An 18,926-nucleotide genomic window follows, 5' to 3' on the forward strand; every position below is an offset into this window, starting at 1 on the left:
GTTATGCTTCGTTACTTATGACGCCATTAGTTTATATACTCAATTAGCATTTCTCACTTTCATCTAAAAAAATATTTATTTATTTTAAAATAAAAATGTTATATAAATTAAAAAAATAAAAATTGTGGTCATAAAAAAGTTTTAAAAAGATATAAAGAAACATGTATGTTTAGCAAGGGAGACAAGTAAAATAAAGCAAAAAAGTACAATTATTAGCCATATTTATTTCAAAGAACACTTCCATGTTCTAATATATAGAAGTGTGAAGGAAGCAGGTTTAGCTCGTCATGCTTGCTTCCTCACAAGATCATGCTTGCTCCGTAATTTTACTACATCATCTTTAATTAATTATTATATGATATATACATATTAAAAAATTAATAATATTTAATTAAAAAATAAAATACAAATTTATGACATGTGTGCTTCAACTATTTCAACCGTACGTGTTCGTCGACATGTTTGTTTGCTCTGTAGTTTTACGATATCACTCTTTATTAATAATTATATGTCATTTATGCATTAAAAAATTAATAATATTTAATAGAAAAAATAAAATACATGTGATATGTTTGCTTCAACTGTTTTGACGATAATTTTACTATATTATCCCTAATTAATTATTATAAAGCATCTAAATATTATAAAATTAATAATACTTAATAAAAAAAGAAAAATAAACATAAATAATAGCTTAACTCTTGATGTTTTAAGTTAACTTGACTCTTATATGAGGTCCACTTAAATTTCTCTCACAAGTATTTTTTATAGCATTTTTGCCATGTCGCTTCTAATTAATTATTATGAATCATTTAGGACATGTTTGCTTCAGTCGTAAGTTTACTATATCACCCCGAATTAGTTATTATAAGTCATCTAAGTATTAAAAAATAAATAATATTTAATAAAAAAAGATAAGATAGATATATAATAATAAATTAACTCTTGATATTTTAAATTAACTTGCCATCTTATATGAGACCTACTTAAAAAAAAATTCACAAGTATTTTTTAGAGCAATTTTGTTATATCAGTTTTACTTAGTTATTATAAGTCATTTAAAATGTGTCTGCTTCGCTACTTCAATCGTGGTATTTGATTGACTTTCGAAATTATATCAGTGTCACTTAAGTTGAAATAGAATAAAAAATTTTATAAATCACAATAATTAAAAATTTAAATTATTTTAAAGCATAATTGACTATCAATGCCACAAAAATTTAGATAAGAAAAGTATTATAAATTCCAATAGTGAACAGATTAAAATAATAAATTTTAATATAAAAAAATTATAAATTACAATAGCTAACAATTCAAAATATCTAAAAATATATTAAGCACACAATTGACTATTTAAATTTATTTATGTTACAGAAATTGAGATAAAAAAATAATATATATTAGACCCATACTAACACGGACCCTTGGATATCTAGTACTCTAATAACAACAACCACATTAAGCTACAAGTTATTTTAGAAAGCACCAAGTAACTTTCAAGCCACTATGCCAACAATAACTTATTTAAAATAATTAAACGGCCAACTGCCAAAAATGGCAGAGGCAATAAAGAAAGGGTAAGTCTCTTCAGCCAGAAATAGCAGAGACAATTAAGGAAAGGGTAAGTCACTTGTAGACGAGTGCTTTGTCCCCTTTGGTATGTTTTTAATGAAAGTGTCCTTTGTGATGTTTTGGCTCTAAAAAGTGATCTTTCATGCTATGAATTCCCCCAAAAAGAGAATGACACTTGGGGTGCGTTGGCAAAATAGTAAGGCCGACAAGAAGTTTTAAAATTATTTTACTACTATATAGAAAGATGAGCAATGGAGCGATCAATGACAAAATTAAAATTAAGCTCAATCAATAAGGGTAAAGTGATAAATTGACATACAAAATATCTTAGAAGACAACTCTAGAAGCAACTTACTTCATCATTCTCATTCCAAAAAAACTCTTTCATATCTCCAACAATATTCATGAGTTTTCATTAACTTTTTTTTAATCATTTCAAGACGCTCTTCTTCATTTCTCAGTTGGATGACGATCAAGGGTAAACATGTCATTGCAATAATTTTGTAGTTTAACAATATAATCCAGCTTCAAGTAGTTGTACAACATGCAAAGATTATATTAAATTTCTGAAAAGTCATTCAAGTTATACTAAATTTTAATGGACATGTGAAAACCACACATTAGAACAACAAAAACATCATGTGTACGTATAAAAAAGTGGACATAATTTTTGTCTTCAAGTGGTCATCAATTATCACCCTTATTAGAGAACCTTTTTATTAAAAGGATTTTTTTCTTCTTTTAAATTAATCTAAGATTTAATCTAATTATTTTTTTGCAGTTGCTTTACTTTAATTCATATCATAACTAATGTGAATATAAACTATTTATTACTTTAGAAATTAAATAAATTATTTTTTTCCAATTTTATTTTTTCTTTTATATAATAAAATTGAATAAAATTAGTGTGATAAAAACAAATAGTATATGCTAAATTGAAATATAAATAATTTATTGAAATATTATTTTTCATATTTAATAAAGCATAAAAATATTAAGACAAATAAATGAATCAGTAATGATTGAAATTTAAAGTAAACTAAGTAGGTGTTTGATCATATGTATTATTCACAGTATTTCATGATATATTTCCATTATTTTTGAGTTCACTTTTTGTACTTTTTTTTTTTTAAAATGAAATCTTTCTTTTCATAAAATAACTCAATTTTCATAAAACTCTAAATTTCTTATAATTTATTTTCAGTTTTTATATTTTTAACTTCCAAAATACTCATTTTCAAAATACTATGGTCAAACGAATCCTAAGAGTATTCCCTAAATTAAAAAATCTCAGCTCTTCATCTAAATAGGAAGTCCATATTTTGTTACCTTTTTAAACATTAGAAAATTATTTAAACAGTTGAATTAATGTAAGTTTGATTTAACTTTGATAAAAAGAATAAAGTATTCTTGAGTCCAATTAATGTATATTGAATTATTGATAATAGAATGTCTTTAGATTACCAACGTGGATAGTGGTGCAGTGTTGGGATTGCTTTACCCTTAATTAGAGGTCTCAAATTTGAGCCTTGAAAATGAAAAAAATTCTGTTGGGAGCACCACCCCCTGTAGTACGCGATCTAAATTAACCGAGGTTTCAATGCGAGTACTAGGCACTGAGTGAAAAACCCAAAAAAAAAATCTTAACATTTTAAAATTGATCCAAGTCAAAATTTAATTAACCATAGTAAATTATTTTTCTTATTTTCTTTATTTTTTAATTTTAAGATACCAATTAAAACTTAAAATTGTATCAGAAATAGTCTTTCTAACTCTGAGAGTGGAGGTAAGGTTTGTGTACGTTCTACTATTCTCAAACCTATTTTGTTGAATTATATATTGGATATGTTGTTGTATCAATTAAAAGTTAATATTATTTTAATGATTGATAATATTGTACACGTAACAATTCATGTGCAAAGAATAACGAAGAAAGAAGTACAAGAACCATGTTCTTAATAGATTTTTCAAAGGAAATAAAGGAGTTAGGAACACTATAAGAAATTCAGTAAATGTGCAATCTAACAAATAAAATTATATTTTAAATTGTAATAATTTATGTCATTATGTGATATTGAAAAACAAATTAAATTTTAGATCCTTAGTGCTTTAGAACATAAGAAATGAATGTTTTCATAATAGATACCAACAATACTTGAGAATATTTGTGAGTTAGGTAACTTTGTATACAGTATTTCATTTATGCTAAAATGTTGGTACTCGTGTTTTAAAGGAAGTTTTAAGGCTCGCCCTAGGACAAGGCACTAGAAAAACGCCTTGAGGCATAGGAGTAAGTAGTCCTATGAGGGTTATGCCTTAAGTGCCCGACTGTACACGCTAAGCACGCTTACCGCCCAATGCTCAGGGCTCTCCTAACAGATCTTAGGCAAATTATGAGTCAAATTCTTTAATTAACATTGTCGACTCTTATAATTCTATATTAAATAAATGATGCTTTATAGGTTTTTTCGACTATATGAATAAGAATTTTGAGAATAACTTAATAGCAAGTCATTGAATCACATATTTAGTATTTGAAAATACCGTAAATACGAAATCAATTAACATTATTTTAAAAAATATTTAATTAACTGAATTTTACATCATCACTTATAATTGATCTTCATATTATCGCCATATGTCTCAAAATTATTGTTGACACCTAATTTTTGCCTTCCACGACTAAATTTAATCCTGACTTTCTTCGATTTTTAATAAAATTAAAATATTTATTTCATCCAAATAAAACAATTTTAAAATATTTTTTGTACGTAATTTTATCATTTTAAGTAGCAATTATATATTATCGTATTCAGTTATACGACATTATATAATTTGATTACTTAAATATTTATTCTATGGAATATTGAATTTTAATTAAGGATTATTTTGAAAATAAATATAATGATTAAAATCTTAATTTTAATATAATTTATTATCAAAATAATTTGGATAAATATGCATTTGATTTTATTAAATCAAGAAGCTCGAGAATAAAAGAAGTATTAATTCGTACCGAATTTTTATTTAATTTAGCCAATCTATTAGATATGACCATAATTGTAATCAAATTGGCCATAATTTCAATGCAATCCGTCAATTAATTTTTAATTTGGTCAAAATTAAATGAATATGACTAAATTTTAAATTCCAATTGGGGTTATATTTTAAATAACCCCAAAATTCTCAAAAACTCTCATAACTTCTACCCAATTCCCATCAAAAAATAATTTTAAATTATACTATATTGTACTATTCCCCCCAACTTTGTCCTTTCCCAATTTTGAAATTCAAAAATTGTACTACATTGTACAATTTCCCCCACATTATCTTTCACTTCACCTTATCTTCAATTTTAAAATTCCAAAAACACCTCTAAATGCATTTTCTCCCACATTTGTGGATGACAAGAAATAAATTCTCATCCTTTCCTATAAATACTTTTCTCCCACTTTGGTGGAGGAGAGAAAATAAAACTCCGTTTGCTCCTATAAATACTACCACTACTTTGGTAAAAAAGGAGGTTGAAAAGTAAAAAAAAGGCTAGAAAGGTGAAAAATTCTTTTGAGAATAATAATTATTTGTATTTAATAAAAATTTTTGTTTCATAGAGTTGGTCGGCTAATCAAAATTTTTGAGTTGCCGGCAATGTTTTTCGGTGGTGGTTGATACCAACGAAGCTCGAAGTGTAGTTTTGCTGCCCCCAAAAAGGTAAGCGCACCTTTTTTTTTTTTTAGTTTTCTTATTGTTTTCTTCTTCGTATTTCGTAGTTATAATTTTGTTTGCTGGAATTATTTGTTGTAGATGACCTTGAAGGCCATAGGACGTTGTGGTATTGTTTTTTAATTATTTTCATGTTCATGATATAAAAATGAGTTAGCAATAGTTGTACATACCTTTTTTGATTTTATTCTTTGATTATTATAGATAAAGTTTCAATCTTTGCTTAAAAGATGTACTCATGCTTTGTTTAAACTCATTGTTGGTGGATATGTTTATTTTTAGCATGTAAAGTTATTTTCTTTATGTTGAAAAAAATAGTTAATATTGATTGTTTCGCCTTTTCACGCTTTTCTTTGATTATTTTGAATAAATTTTAGATCTTTGCTTGAAAAACATACTCATGTCTTATTTAAACTCATTGTTAGTGGATATGTTTGTTTTTAGCATGTAAAGTTATTTTCTTTTTGTTGAAAAGAATAGTTAATATTGATTGTTTTGCCTTTTGACTTTATTCTTTGATTATTTTGGATAAAGTTTAGATCTTTGCTTGAAAAACATACCCATGTCTTGTTAAAACTCATTGTTGGTAGATATGTTTGTTTTTAGCATGTAAAGTTATTTCCTTTATGTTGAAAAGAATAGTTAATATTGATTGTTTTCTTTTGACTTTATTCTTTGATTGTTATGTATAAAGTTTTGATCTTTGCTCAAAAAATGAACTCATGCCTTGTTTAAATTCATTGTTGACAGATATGTTTGTTTGAACATGTAAAGTTGTTTCTTTTATGTTGAAAAAATAGTTATTATTGTTTGTTTCGCCTTAATAAAAATAGTAATTAGTTAAGTCAAGAATTTGTCATTTGCTTGCTAATTATTTTAATGAATTTCAAAATCCTCATATAAGAGATGAAGTTCTAGCTTTATTTTCTATCCAAGATGTTTATTCCTCTTTTGTTCTTATGTTGCCTTGTCGAAATGATGAGAAAGTTCGGACTTTTGTGGATAAATAGAATTATTTCGATATTTTTGACTCATGCATAATATGATTGTTGAACGATATTGCGCTTTTATAGATTCTAAACTTTTACTCATATTTTCTTACTCCGAATTGTTATATGTGCTCTTTGTGCGTGTAAAGACTTGATTCATATCTTTCTTTATTCATAATATCAAAAGAGAACCAAGATGTCTTAGAAATATAAATCATAGGCCATTACATGTTTTTTCATAAAATACTGATTGTAATTTAGATGTATGAATTTTCGTTAATGCCGCCTTAATTTAAATGTAAAGATTCTCTTTCTTGAAAAGTTAACCTTTATTTTCTTTTATTATATGGATTAGTGTCTATGTTTGTTCAGTTTTAGACATCATGAGTATTTTTCTTGTTGCCTCATCCCTTTACTTTTGCAAGCTTACATTGTTTGTTTCTCGCATTAATTCATTGAATATGACCTTTTTCCTTTTACCTTTATTCATTATTAATATGAACATAAATTATGAGGCATGCAAGTGGATGTCTTTGCTTTGCATTTTATATATTGACTCTCACTCTTGTTATACGTGTGCAAGTGTGCATATCATTGTAATTCAAAAATTGATTCTGGATATTTTCTTTTGCTTTGAAATATGTAACTATTATGCCTTGAACATATATTAATTTCTTTATTTTTTCTTTGTATGCAAAAAATATCTTGAGTCCAAATGGACTCTTCTCTTGCATTTCGTAATGGGTCAATGAGGCTCACCTCTTCGATTCAAGTTTGAAGTTTAAACCCAAGGTCCACTACATGGCATGCAGGTGCTAGAAGATAGACGGAAAAGGAAAATGGGTCAAAACCCATTGATGAGGTCACTAAAAGACTTGAAAAGTCTCAATTTTTTTTATTATTATCTTTTTTTTATTTATTCATTTAGTCATTTATTTATTCATTCATTTGGGTCTCGAAGCCAAAGTTGTATTTTAATACAGGTGAGGCGAATTTTGGGCCTCAAAGGTTCGAAAACTAGCTTAGGACAGGTTGTGGGCCGAAATCCCAATATTTAGATTAGGATAGGTGCAAGTGGGTCAAAAACCCAATTAAATTAGGACAGAGTCTATTGATTTGGACCCAATAGCCTAAGTCTTTTATTTGCCCCCCTTCCCCTTTTACATGCTTTGTTATTAATTTATTTAGACTTAGTTAAAATCTCTACTAAGTTGTCCAAATCTATTTTACACAAGTCTTTTCCTAAAATCAATTACTTTTCAACAATCAATTTTTCTTTTTGAAGTTAGTCAAAAGATATTTTCAAACAATCCGGATAACCGCAAGTTAACGGATACTTTTGATGCGTTAACAACCTTCAAGAGTATTAATAGGAACCGCTTACTTAGAATCTTCAAACTTAAATGATTTTTTTTATTTTGAATTATTTAAGTAACTTTCAAAGGTTTTCTTAATTCTTTTTCAAATAAATTAAGTGACGACCCTAAAAAAGTCAAAATTTTTGCAAAACAGAAATGATGACTCTGCTGGTGATTCTAACTAGGTTCTTACCAAATGTTTGATTTCTTCTTTTGACTAACTGTTTAAATTGCTTACGTGTTTATATGTTTCAATTTTGCAAAATTTAATTATTGCATCTCATAGCATAATCTCGCATTGATTATTAAATTATTTGGAGTTTCGTAGATGTCCCAGCCCCTGTTGTTCAATTCCAAATAAAGTGTTGGAAATACGACGGTTTATTAGCACGTGAGGTATCTGATGGCTGTTCGTTTTTCCAAACTCAAGTCGTCTGCTTGGGAACCTGGTTCAAACCCACTCTAGACACCTAGGATAGAGCGAAACCAAAATTCTATTTTTAGGCATGAGCTTAGGACAATCCAATACTCGAGGGAGTATTAGGCACATTAGAAAACTTGCCCTGCGTTTATTGACCCCGAGTCAATTATAAACGAATTATATTTATGTGTTGAAGAAATATATATTTGTTTAATCCAATCCATTATCCTTTGGGGGTCGGGAGAAAGCTTGCGTTGCTTACTTTCGTGTAAGGATGCGTCAATCATACACCAATTGAGAGAGGAATTGAAGCAGGCCAAGTGAGAAATTAATTGATTTGGACGGTTGCATCTAGGGCACAGCTATACAGAAATTGCTTGATCTTCAATGGATCTCGCCAATGACAAGAAGTGGACAAATCTAAGAGGGCGAAGACCGATAGAAGAACATTCAGGAACTAGTATTTCCTATCTCCTGCGCGGGACATTATTCTTTTTCTTATGTTATTTTTTCTTTCCCTAAAGATTGTATCCCTTTTGTGCAACTTTTGTAGACATTTATGTCATTTATGTATACCTATGAAGGTTTTTGGGGATAATGGATTGGCTTTAAAAAGGCGTATATTTTCTTGAAAATTCGTTAGGACTAAACCCTTGGCTCAAAAGGGTCACCCAATTAGGATGCACGTTTACTACAATATACTTGTGTAATATATCTGTTTATGTACTTATACGTGTTATGTTGATTCGAATCAAAGGTGAATTGATCCAATCCTATTTTCCATAGAACATTTCTAGGTAGAAATATACCCCACTATACAAAAGTCCGACCAAACGTACTCCAAGTCTCCCAAATTTGTCAGAAAAGTCCGTAGTCATTCTTAAAGCTTCCAAAATGATCACTTCCATTTAAGGAAAGATGACATTAGAATTAGAAAAAGCCATTATAGTTTCGAACTACGTAGGGCTCGATTTCTCCTCCGTGAGATACGTAGGCATCTTTTTGGCCCGGCCTCCATCTTCAAAAACTCTGTTGTCCTCCACTTTCTTGAAAAAGTGATAAGACTAGAAAGAAGAAAAGTTGAGCCTTCCTGATAAATACCACTTATCCATATCATTGAGCAAAATCTTGTTCATTGATATTCTCGAGTCATCATTACTTCATGGATCAATTCACATGAGATAGGAAACAACTCTATGTCTTTACTTCCTTCCTTATTATCTTGCTTTGCTTATTACTAACGGAATCTAACACATCAGCGTTTGAGTTGTTTTTGCCTTGCAGGTAATAGAAACTACTCAGTGTTGGCACAAAATGACCCTATTTTACTAGATCAAAGTGAATAAGAGACCCCCCTCTTGATTATATCTAGTAGTAAAACTGGGCTCTGCCAGTAATTTTTCAAAACCCATAAGCGATGGTCTCGAGGATAAAATAAAGAAAATACGATGGAAGAATTTTTCAAGACTACCGGAATGAAGGAAGATAAATTGGAAGAAACATTGCTGAATTGGACTTCCACTTTACTTATTATTCCCCGATCAATAGGTAGCAGTAGTTTAAAACCTGCCAATGTCATGTCATGTCAAGAGTTAGACGAACAAAGTGAAGGAAATGATAATGAATAGAAAAAAATGATAAGGAGCAGTTAGAGGAAGATATAGAGGAATTTGAAAAACTGAGAGAAGCCCAACTTGGACAAAACTGAGATAGTCAACTTGGACGATCATGATAAAATCAAAGAGACAAGTGTTAGTGATCACTTAGCAGATACACTCAATTTTGATATGGTAAAGAGATACTATGTTTGAATGATGTTTTAGTTTTATTTCCTTGGTTTATTTGTAATTGCCTTTATGATAGTATTTGTTTTATGATGTGTAATTGCCTAGAATCCTTTTCCTTTATGTACGAACTACGTTTGACCTGAATTCCCAAGAAAGGATACGTAGGCGGCCTAAATCGGCTTCGATCAACTGTAGGATAATTTATCCCTTCCTTTTATGTATGAACTATATTTGACCTGAATTTCCAAGAAAGGGATACATAGGCGGCCTATGTCGGCTTCGGTCAACCCCTTAGGACAATTTATCCTTTTCTCTTATGTATGAACTATGTTTGACCTGAATTCCCAAGAAAGGGATACATAGGCGGACTATGTCGGCTTTGGTCAACCCCTTAGGAAAATTTATCCTTTTCTTTTATGTACGAACTACGTTTGACCTGAATTCCCAAGAAAGGGATACGTAGGCGGCCTATGTCGACTTTCGTCAGCCCTTTAGGAAAATTTATCCTTTTCTTTCATGTATGAACTATGTGATGACCTGAATTCCCAAAAAGGGATACGTAGGTGGCCTATGTCGGTTTCGGTCAACCCATTAGATTTTTCTATATATCCTTAGTGTAGTCCTGAACTACGTTTGACCTAATTTCTGCTTCAACGAGATACGTAGGCGCCTCGACGGCTTGGTCATTTAACCCCAGGAAATAAAAACTGGGGCAGAATTTTCGAGAAGGAATCTTGAAAATTCACAAGAGAAAGATCATCATCCAACAAAGAAAATGAAGACCAACAAAGACTTCGGATCCTCTTGAGTTGATATCATATCAAACAATTTTAAACTGGGGCAGAAAATTTTAAGAAAGGCCTCAAAATTTCCACAAAACACTGGAATATATTTCAAATCCCCCAGCACCAAAGGTCAAAGTCAAACTTTTGAAGTCACCAGCTGCGACAAAGTCTAGGTAGACTCAATCTCTATCTATGACAGAACTGTTTGAAGAACCCTCCAACAATGATGATGAGTTTTGAAAATCTTCCGCCGGATATATTCAAAACCAAGAGGAAGACGTTCGTTGAGCTATACATGACATGACTGGTAGAGATTTTCTAAAGCTTTTCCAGAAACTTTTGAAACTATTTTAAAAAATTAAGACTACTTTCAAAAATCTAATACAAATCTTTTACTGAGTGATTTCCTAGGCGTCTATTGGAACAGGGAGTCTGGGTGGAGGTATCAACATGACGGAGCACCTAAAAGATGGTGAAGAGCAAATTGAGAAGCGAAGGAGGTCAACACGGAGTAGTTTCACTCAAAACTAATCATTTTTCTGTGAATACAGGGATCAATACACAAAAATGAGACTTTTTCAAAAATATCTGAGCAAGTTGGGAGCCACACCAGAGAATATAATGCCCAAGAATAGTATTTTCGAGTAGCCCCAAAGATGGGTTAATACCTATTTATCAAAGACCTTTTGAATTGTCTATCTTATTTCTTGAAATCATGAAGGACAAACAAAAGAGCCTTATCTTCTTTATAAATATTGTATTTAAAATTGTTCTAAAAAATATTCGCTAGCAAAAGCGACTTTGTGTCTACTGACTGCCTACCTTGAGTATAGGTACACATATAAAGCAAAAACGCAGACAAACGGATTCAGGCAAAACCATCTCCATTGCTAAAAGGTCCATTCCATCTCATTCCATTGCCAAGAGGGCCATTGCATATCATTTTGATCGCCAAGAGGGACATTGCATTAAATATCTGATGACACACGAGATAGCATACGTTGGCGTCAAGGATATCATCAACATTTAATATCTGTTGACACGCGAGATATCATAAGCTGGCATCGAGGATATCATTAGCATTTAATATCTGTTGACACGCGAGATAGAATACACTGGCGTCGAGGATATCATTAGCATTTAATATCTGTTGACATGCGAGATAGCATATGCTGACGTCGAAAATATCATCAATATTTAATATCTGTTGATACACGAGATAGCATACGCTGACGTTGAGGATATTATCAATATTTAATATCTGTTGACACATGAGATAACATACACTGGCATCAAGGATATCATCAATATTTAATATCTGTTGACACGCGAGATAGCATACGCTGGCGTCGAGGATATCATTCGTATTAAATATCTGATGACACGCGAGATAGCACACACTGGCATCTAGGATATTATCCGCATTAAATATTTGATGACACGCGAGATAGCATGTGCTGGCGTCGTGGATATCATCCACATTAAATATCTGATGACATTTCTCGCATATGCTGGCGTTGAGGATATCACCGTATTAAATATCTGATGACACGCGAGATAGCTTATGATGGCGTCGAGGATATCATCAGCATCTAAATATCTGATGACATGCGAGATAGCATACACTGGCGTTGAGGATATCATTAATATCTAATAACTGTTGACATGCGAGATAGCATACGCTGGGGTAAAGAATAGCTGTCATGACCCAAAATAGGGTCATGACCGGTGCTAAGGAGTTTAGGACTCCAAAGCAAGCCTCGTCAGAATTCTATAGAAAATCGGACAGAGTTTCCTTTGTTTTTGGGCCTAACAAGAAAATTCTCTGTCTGAAATCAATAGCACCACAACTAACACTTCAACAACATCAACACAATCCACCCCAATGATCAACAAGTCACCAAAACCATCAAATGACAACATGAAATCCATCTCCAAAACATGAGAGAAAATTCAATATTCCACAATCCATAATAACGAAAGATTCGAAACTCTAAAGACATGACTATGGAGCAAACTAAGAGTTTTCAAGAAAAAAAACATAACGTATAAATAAACTATAGCCCACGCGAATAATTGCGGGGCTCACCAGGAATATGCCACTCGGATCCTCTAGCCAACACAATCCTCATTGTCACCTGCATTCTCTGAAAAAAATTAATAGCGAGGAGTGAAATGCTAGCTCAGTGAGTAATAAACTTAACCACAACCGTTTTAATGGGGACAAGTCAGAAAACATCATGAAATAATTATTCTTTCAGAAAATAGTAATTATTTTATGTAAGCCAAGTGAACCAATAGTTCAGTAATAAACTTCGAAAAATATCGTATCATATCAAATATTACATATTTGGGAGTTTTCCAATAATGAATCATGTAATTAGTGTGACATTCTTCTTTATTAAGAATAACCCATAACAGTGGACCCCTCATAAAAGAGTCAAATCATATCATCTTAGTGGCCATTCTTATTCATTAAGAATAACCCATAACAGTGGACCCCTCATAAAGGAGTCAAATCATATCAGTATCAGTATGCTAGTTCTACCTTCCCACCAGCGAGGGTTGTAACATTCATCAGAAAATACAAGGTGCACTAGGCTTAACGATCCCGCCGTTAGCTACAGGATTCAAATCAAGGTTTACTCCCATTTATAAATTCTTTGTAAACAATAGGATATTCATATGAAAGCATTTTTCAGAATAATACATATCATTTAAAGTTCATATCAAATCGTGTTACATATAAACTTGAGTAAAAACACATGTCAAAAATACTTATTTCTCATGTAAGTGAAAATATTCACCGTAATAATATCATATCTTAAATAACCATTTCAATATCATATCAAGATCATATCTCAAATAGCCATTTCAATATCATATCGAGATCATATCTCAAATAACTTTTTTTTCAATATCATATCTAGATTATATCTCAAATAACTTTTTTTTCAATATCATATCAAGATCATATCTCAAATAACCTTTTCAATATCATATCAAAATCATAGCTTAAATAACCGTTTCAATATCATATCAAATAAAGGACTTGTCCCACATACAATTTCAAAGTATATCATAACTCATTGTTTCATAAAAAATATGTATAAATATGCAATTTAATAAACGCAAATCGTGGTAAGATTACTACTCACAGTACAACTTTTGAAATACCAACTTGTCACCTCGAACAATTGATAGGACTCCCTTCGATCGAATCTTAAACCCCAAAGAATTTTTTTGATCAAACCTTAAGCTTCCCCTTTTTTTTTCTTTTACACAGGACGAACTTGCTTTTTTTTTTTTTTAGATCTGATTCGTATAGTTAGCAGAGCACTGGCTGTTGCTAAGGCAAGGCCCTTAATATATATATCTACTACTCTTTAACATTCTCAATATAAAATAATTAAGAAAAATGGCCTCACATGCTTTCTATACTTTTTCCTTTTCCTTTTTAGAAATTGGATTAGGCGTGGGCTTTAACCTCCAATATAAATATAATAATGTTTCCATTCCATAATGGATTGGGATATGGCGCCGCCCCACTCTTTGTTATTTCTTTACAATTCTTTTTTTTTTTTAGCCTTTTGTAATTATAATTACTCACTAATTAAAATTTGGGTATTACATTCTCCCCATCTTAAGAAATTCGGTCCCCGAATTTAAAATAAGTGCATACCTGAAGACTGAAATAAAGTCTCATATCCTTTTCTGACTCCCACGTAGCTTTTTCAATGATATGGTTCTTCCATAAGACTTTCACGTACACAAACTCTTTTGAACGTAACCTTCTTACTTGTCGATCAATGATAGCCACTGGTTCCTCCTCATAGGTTAAGTTCTCCTCAAGTTGTAAGGTCAGTGCTTAGAGCACGCGAGAAGAATTTGATATACATTTCATTAGCATTGAGACATGAAACACTGGATGGATGAAAGACATCTCGGGGGGAGTGCCACACGATATGCCACTCCTCCTATACGCTCAGTATAAGGTCCTACATCCCTCGGGCTTAATTTACCTTTTTTTCCGAATCGCATCACACCCTTCATAGGAGAGACTCGTAGAAAAACCTTTATCCCCAACTGTGAACACCAAATTTCTTCTCCTCTTGTCAATATAATTCTTCCAATTTGCTTAACTTATAAGCTACATTTGCCTGGTTAGGTGGACCGTATCAATAGTCCCTTGGAACAACTTAGGGCACAATACCTTAGCCTTGCCGTTTCGACTATTCGGTGGTTGAACGATATCCCTTGGTATATAAGCTTTACTTGGATCCATTCTAATGCTTGACTGAAAGTTTTTGTTGCCAGCAAATTCAACTTAGAGTAGGTTAAGTATTTTTATTACCTCCAAAATAAAAATTGCAGGCTCTGAACATGACCTTTAAGATTTGTATTGTCAACTCAAATTTCCCCTATGGTTGCAGATAAAAATGCAGTACCAAGAATTTCTCTTGTACTCGAGGCTTCTTGAAAAGATTTTTCAAGATCGAGAAGTATACAGTGATCTTCTATCGAACATTATAGTCACTGGAACCTTTGGAGTCTTATAATGTTATTTGAGTAAATATTTTTTTTCCAGCATAAACACTCATCCATCTTTATATGAAGTTTCCTTATTGGACTACACCAATGAGGTTTTGGCTCGCAAATAAGACAACAGTTTCTATAACTTATCTTCATTGAACTTGATAACTGTGTTCTTGAGTCACTGCACACCTTTAGCCAGATTGTACTAATTATATGTGTCAAACTACTCATAAATTTTCGTCTCAATGCATCCTCTGGATATGATATAATACTGTACAATCATAGTTTTGAGTGGTTCTATCCACAACCTTGCTGAATATTATATATCTTAGTTGAAAAGCTCTATTTAGTTCACTTGTGGTCGGTAAAATATCACATGTTTCATCGTATATGCAATGCCTCAAAATCTTCATCACAAGTTTGATTGTAATCATTTTCAAATTATGAGCGGGGGTCTATCGGAAACAGCCTTTCTACTTCTTTAGAGGTAGAGGTATGGACTGCGTACATCTTACCCCCCAGACCCCACTAGGTGGGAATACACTGGGTTTGTTGTTGTTTGTTGTTGTTGAGTGGACTGGTTCTACTCCTGCTTACCTAGTTTTCTCGAATAAGCTATTAAATCACCTTCTATGTGCGAACATACCCTAATTCCACCCTTATAAGGCATCACGAAGTACTATGAATACTCCAGATTCTAACAAAAATTCTACACAGGTATGGTCGTTAATAGTCTCGAGCTTTTGTAACCTCTACTTATATTTCTTCATCCACAAAACTTTGGATTTTTTTTCCCGTCTTCATAGTATCCATCGTAATGCTACAATACTATCATCCAGATACATTACGCTTGGGAAATGTCACTGAATCTAGTTAAAACCCATACGTGAAGAACTTGGCCTAAGGTTGATATTCTTGTCGTTTAATTTGAAATATAACCTTGAGGTGCTCCTTATGTTCTCCCAGGAACGAGGATATACTCGAATATAATCCAAAACACCGGTGCAAATCATTCAAGACAAGTATTGAAAATCACATTCCTCAAGTCCATGAAAGCAAGTGGTGCATTGGTCATCCCGAAGATAGCATAAGGAACTTATCATGCATTCATCGTGTTCTAAAAGCTATCTCAGAAATATTTATATCAGATCCTAAGATTATGATAACCAGCCAAAAGTCAATATTCGGAAAAAAAAAATTGGAAGTCTCTTTGTAACTAATCACATAAATCGCCTTTATGAGGTAATAGTAACCTATTGCATAGTTCAACCTTTAGCAACCAATGTATACTCATGTCTCATGCCTTTCTTCTTTCCCCTTTTTTTTCCACAAAAAAGTATCTGTTCACAATTAGTTTTTATAAAGCCTTTTTCAGTAAGTCACAACAATGTTCCTTTATCTCTCTGAACTCAAGGTGCCATAAGATATTGAGGTATAGATATGGGTTTGGTGTTAGGTACCAAATTATTATCAAACTTTACTTCTTCCACATGGAAAGTAGTCACTTAACCGACATGCCCTGAATCTCAACTGGTGGGGTCCAACCTGTAACCCCAGCTGGAAGGGTGTCAATACTGTACCACGGGTAAAGACCTCTCTGGTCAAGCCTATCTGAAGGGTGACCCTCGCAGGAAGTTAAACCAAAGGCATATAATAGTCAAGCCTATCTGACGGGTGACCAGCCTTTCCTGATGGGTGACTTCTGCATCCTGCGCTGGCTACGCAGTTCTGGAGTTCAGGGATTGCTCCTAATGACTCTGCCTCTCTGATCGGGAGCCGCCATCTCTTTCCTTGCTCGGTGCTAGCTCCTACTCCCAACTGAAAGACTCTGAACTGATTCTTAACTGAACACAAACTAAGATGAATCTGATACTGATCATGTTTCTCGAATGGTCTAACTGAGTTAAGCTGAATTCACTTGGTTCCATATCTGATGGAATACTACTGAACCTCATTATCTGACTGAATGACACTGATCTTTGAATAGAGTACTTGATTACTACAAAGGTCAGAACTGAACACTTGAATACTACTAGATCTGAACTGGGTACAGAAAACCGAGATTATGGAGATTACTGAGATTACTTAAGTTCTGTATCTGTCTGAGAGTACAGAGTTCTATAACTCACTGAGTTCTAAGAATCGTGGCTTGACTGATATTATTGTGAAAACTAACACGGGCTCTAGACTGCAGCTAAATTATCGGGTATAAATACCCCCAGAACTCGATAACATAAAAGTAAAGCATAACCATTCTTGAATTATCAAGACCATGGACATTCGTTCACCATCACAATCACTACAACATCTCTTTAAGTATTTGGAAATCATAAACATGTGATAGTATAGGGAGACATGCTATTGGCTCATACTCCATTCAACAAGATCTTACATCAAGCACTTGACACGTATTAAAGTCTTAGCATGTATCAAAGAGCACATAAATTGGGGAATTTCATGCTATCATGTCACAATTCATTCACTAAGGCTTTTCAACAAACACTTGACATGCATGGGCCTGCACACAATTGGGGATTTCTAGTCAACATGCTATAATGGTTCTAATTCCTTCACATAAGCATTTTATCAAACATATGGGGAGCATGCTTTTCTTATTCAACGGTTTTCTTCACTTAATTTACATGAACACATCACTTAACAAGTAACTTGAAGAGGGTTTATCATGAACATCACATGAATATCACATACTAGGGTCAAAGCTTGAAAACCTTGTAAACAAACATGGATCACAACTCAATAATAGTATGAACATCAATTTCAACTCACATGAATTATGAAAACTCATAAACATAAAAGCTTTGAAATTTAGAAAAGGGTTCTTGAGCTTCTTGGATGAAAGGGACCCAAGAATCAACATCTACATACCTTAGAGAAACTCTTTCTTGAAAGCACTTGGAGAGATTCTTGATTTCTTGATTTCTCTTGAAGAAAAAGGAAGGGTTTTGATTTTGTAGAAACCCTAGCTCTTGTTCTTGAACAACTTTGAGAGAAACTAGTATTTTTAGGTTAAAATGAGGCCAAATTCCGTGTTAAGAAGTATATATAGGGGTAGCAAAATGACCCCTTTCGCCTCTGGAAATAAACTGAAAAATTTCGATTTTACATGCTGGAGCGACGTGCCATAATCAAACCAGCTCACTGAAAATTGGATAGTCGAGAAATTTCTTGATGGCGCGACGTGGTGGAATTTGCATTGCCACCTTGGTTACAAATTGGAAAGGCACCGCGACGCGGTGGAATCGCATTGGTGCACTGAAAATTGACAATTCTGAAATTAAGCCTTGGTGCGACGCGCCAAAATTGCGCGGAGGCTCACTGGATTTTGACGATTGTCATTTTGGCTGGCTCCACGACGCGCTAAAGTTCCAGGTGGCTCACTGTCTCACTAAAATAGCTCTAACTCTTTGACCGAGCGTCGGATTTAGGCTAATTTGATATTGACTGAAAGCTTATTCAATTATCTAAATGACAAAAAGTCAATATTAGGGAAATTCTATACGATTTAAAATACTTCTCACTTGGGAAGATAGTTCTCAACCTTTTAGGGCTGGATTAACACTTTACTGAACACTCTCTAAGGCTTAGACTATGGCAGAATTTTGCAGGGTCTTAGTCTTTTATTTTCTCCCCTCCCCCTTTTACATGCTTTGTTATTAATTTGTTTAGACTTAGTTAAAATCCCTACTAAGTCGTCCAGATCTATTTTACACAAGTCTTTTTCTAAAATCAATTAC

General features: G+C 32.6%; 1 long non-coding RNA gene across 1 annotated transcript; it reads right to left on the reverse strand.

The window, feature by feature from the left end:
• Positions 1-12,521: 12,521 nt before the first annotated feature.
• On the reverse strand, positions 12,522-14,258 carry LOC107854722. Its single transcript, XR_001670085.2, has 2 exons — positions 13,794-14,258; positions 12,522-12,782 (listed from the first exon to the last, which is right to left on the reverse strand). It is a non-coding gene; the product is annotated as an uncharacterized LOC107854722 (long non-coding RNA).
• Positions 14,259-18,926: the final 4,668 nt, after the last annotated feature.

The sequence above is a fragment of the Capsicum annuum genome, chromosome 9 (assembly GCF_002878395.1).
Source record: "Capsicum annuum cultivar UCD-10X-F1 chromosome 9, UCD10Xv1.1, whole genome shotgun sequence".
NCBI classification, from domain to species: domain Eukaryota; kingdom Viridiplantae; phylum Streptophyta; class Magnoliopsida; order Solanales; family Solanaceae; genus Capsicum; species Capsicum annuum.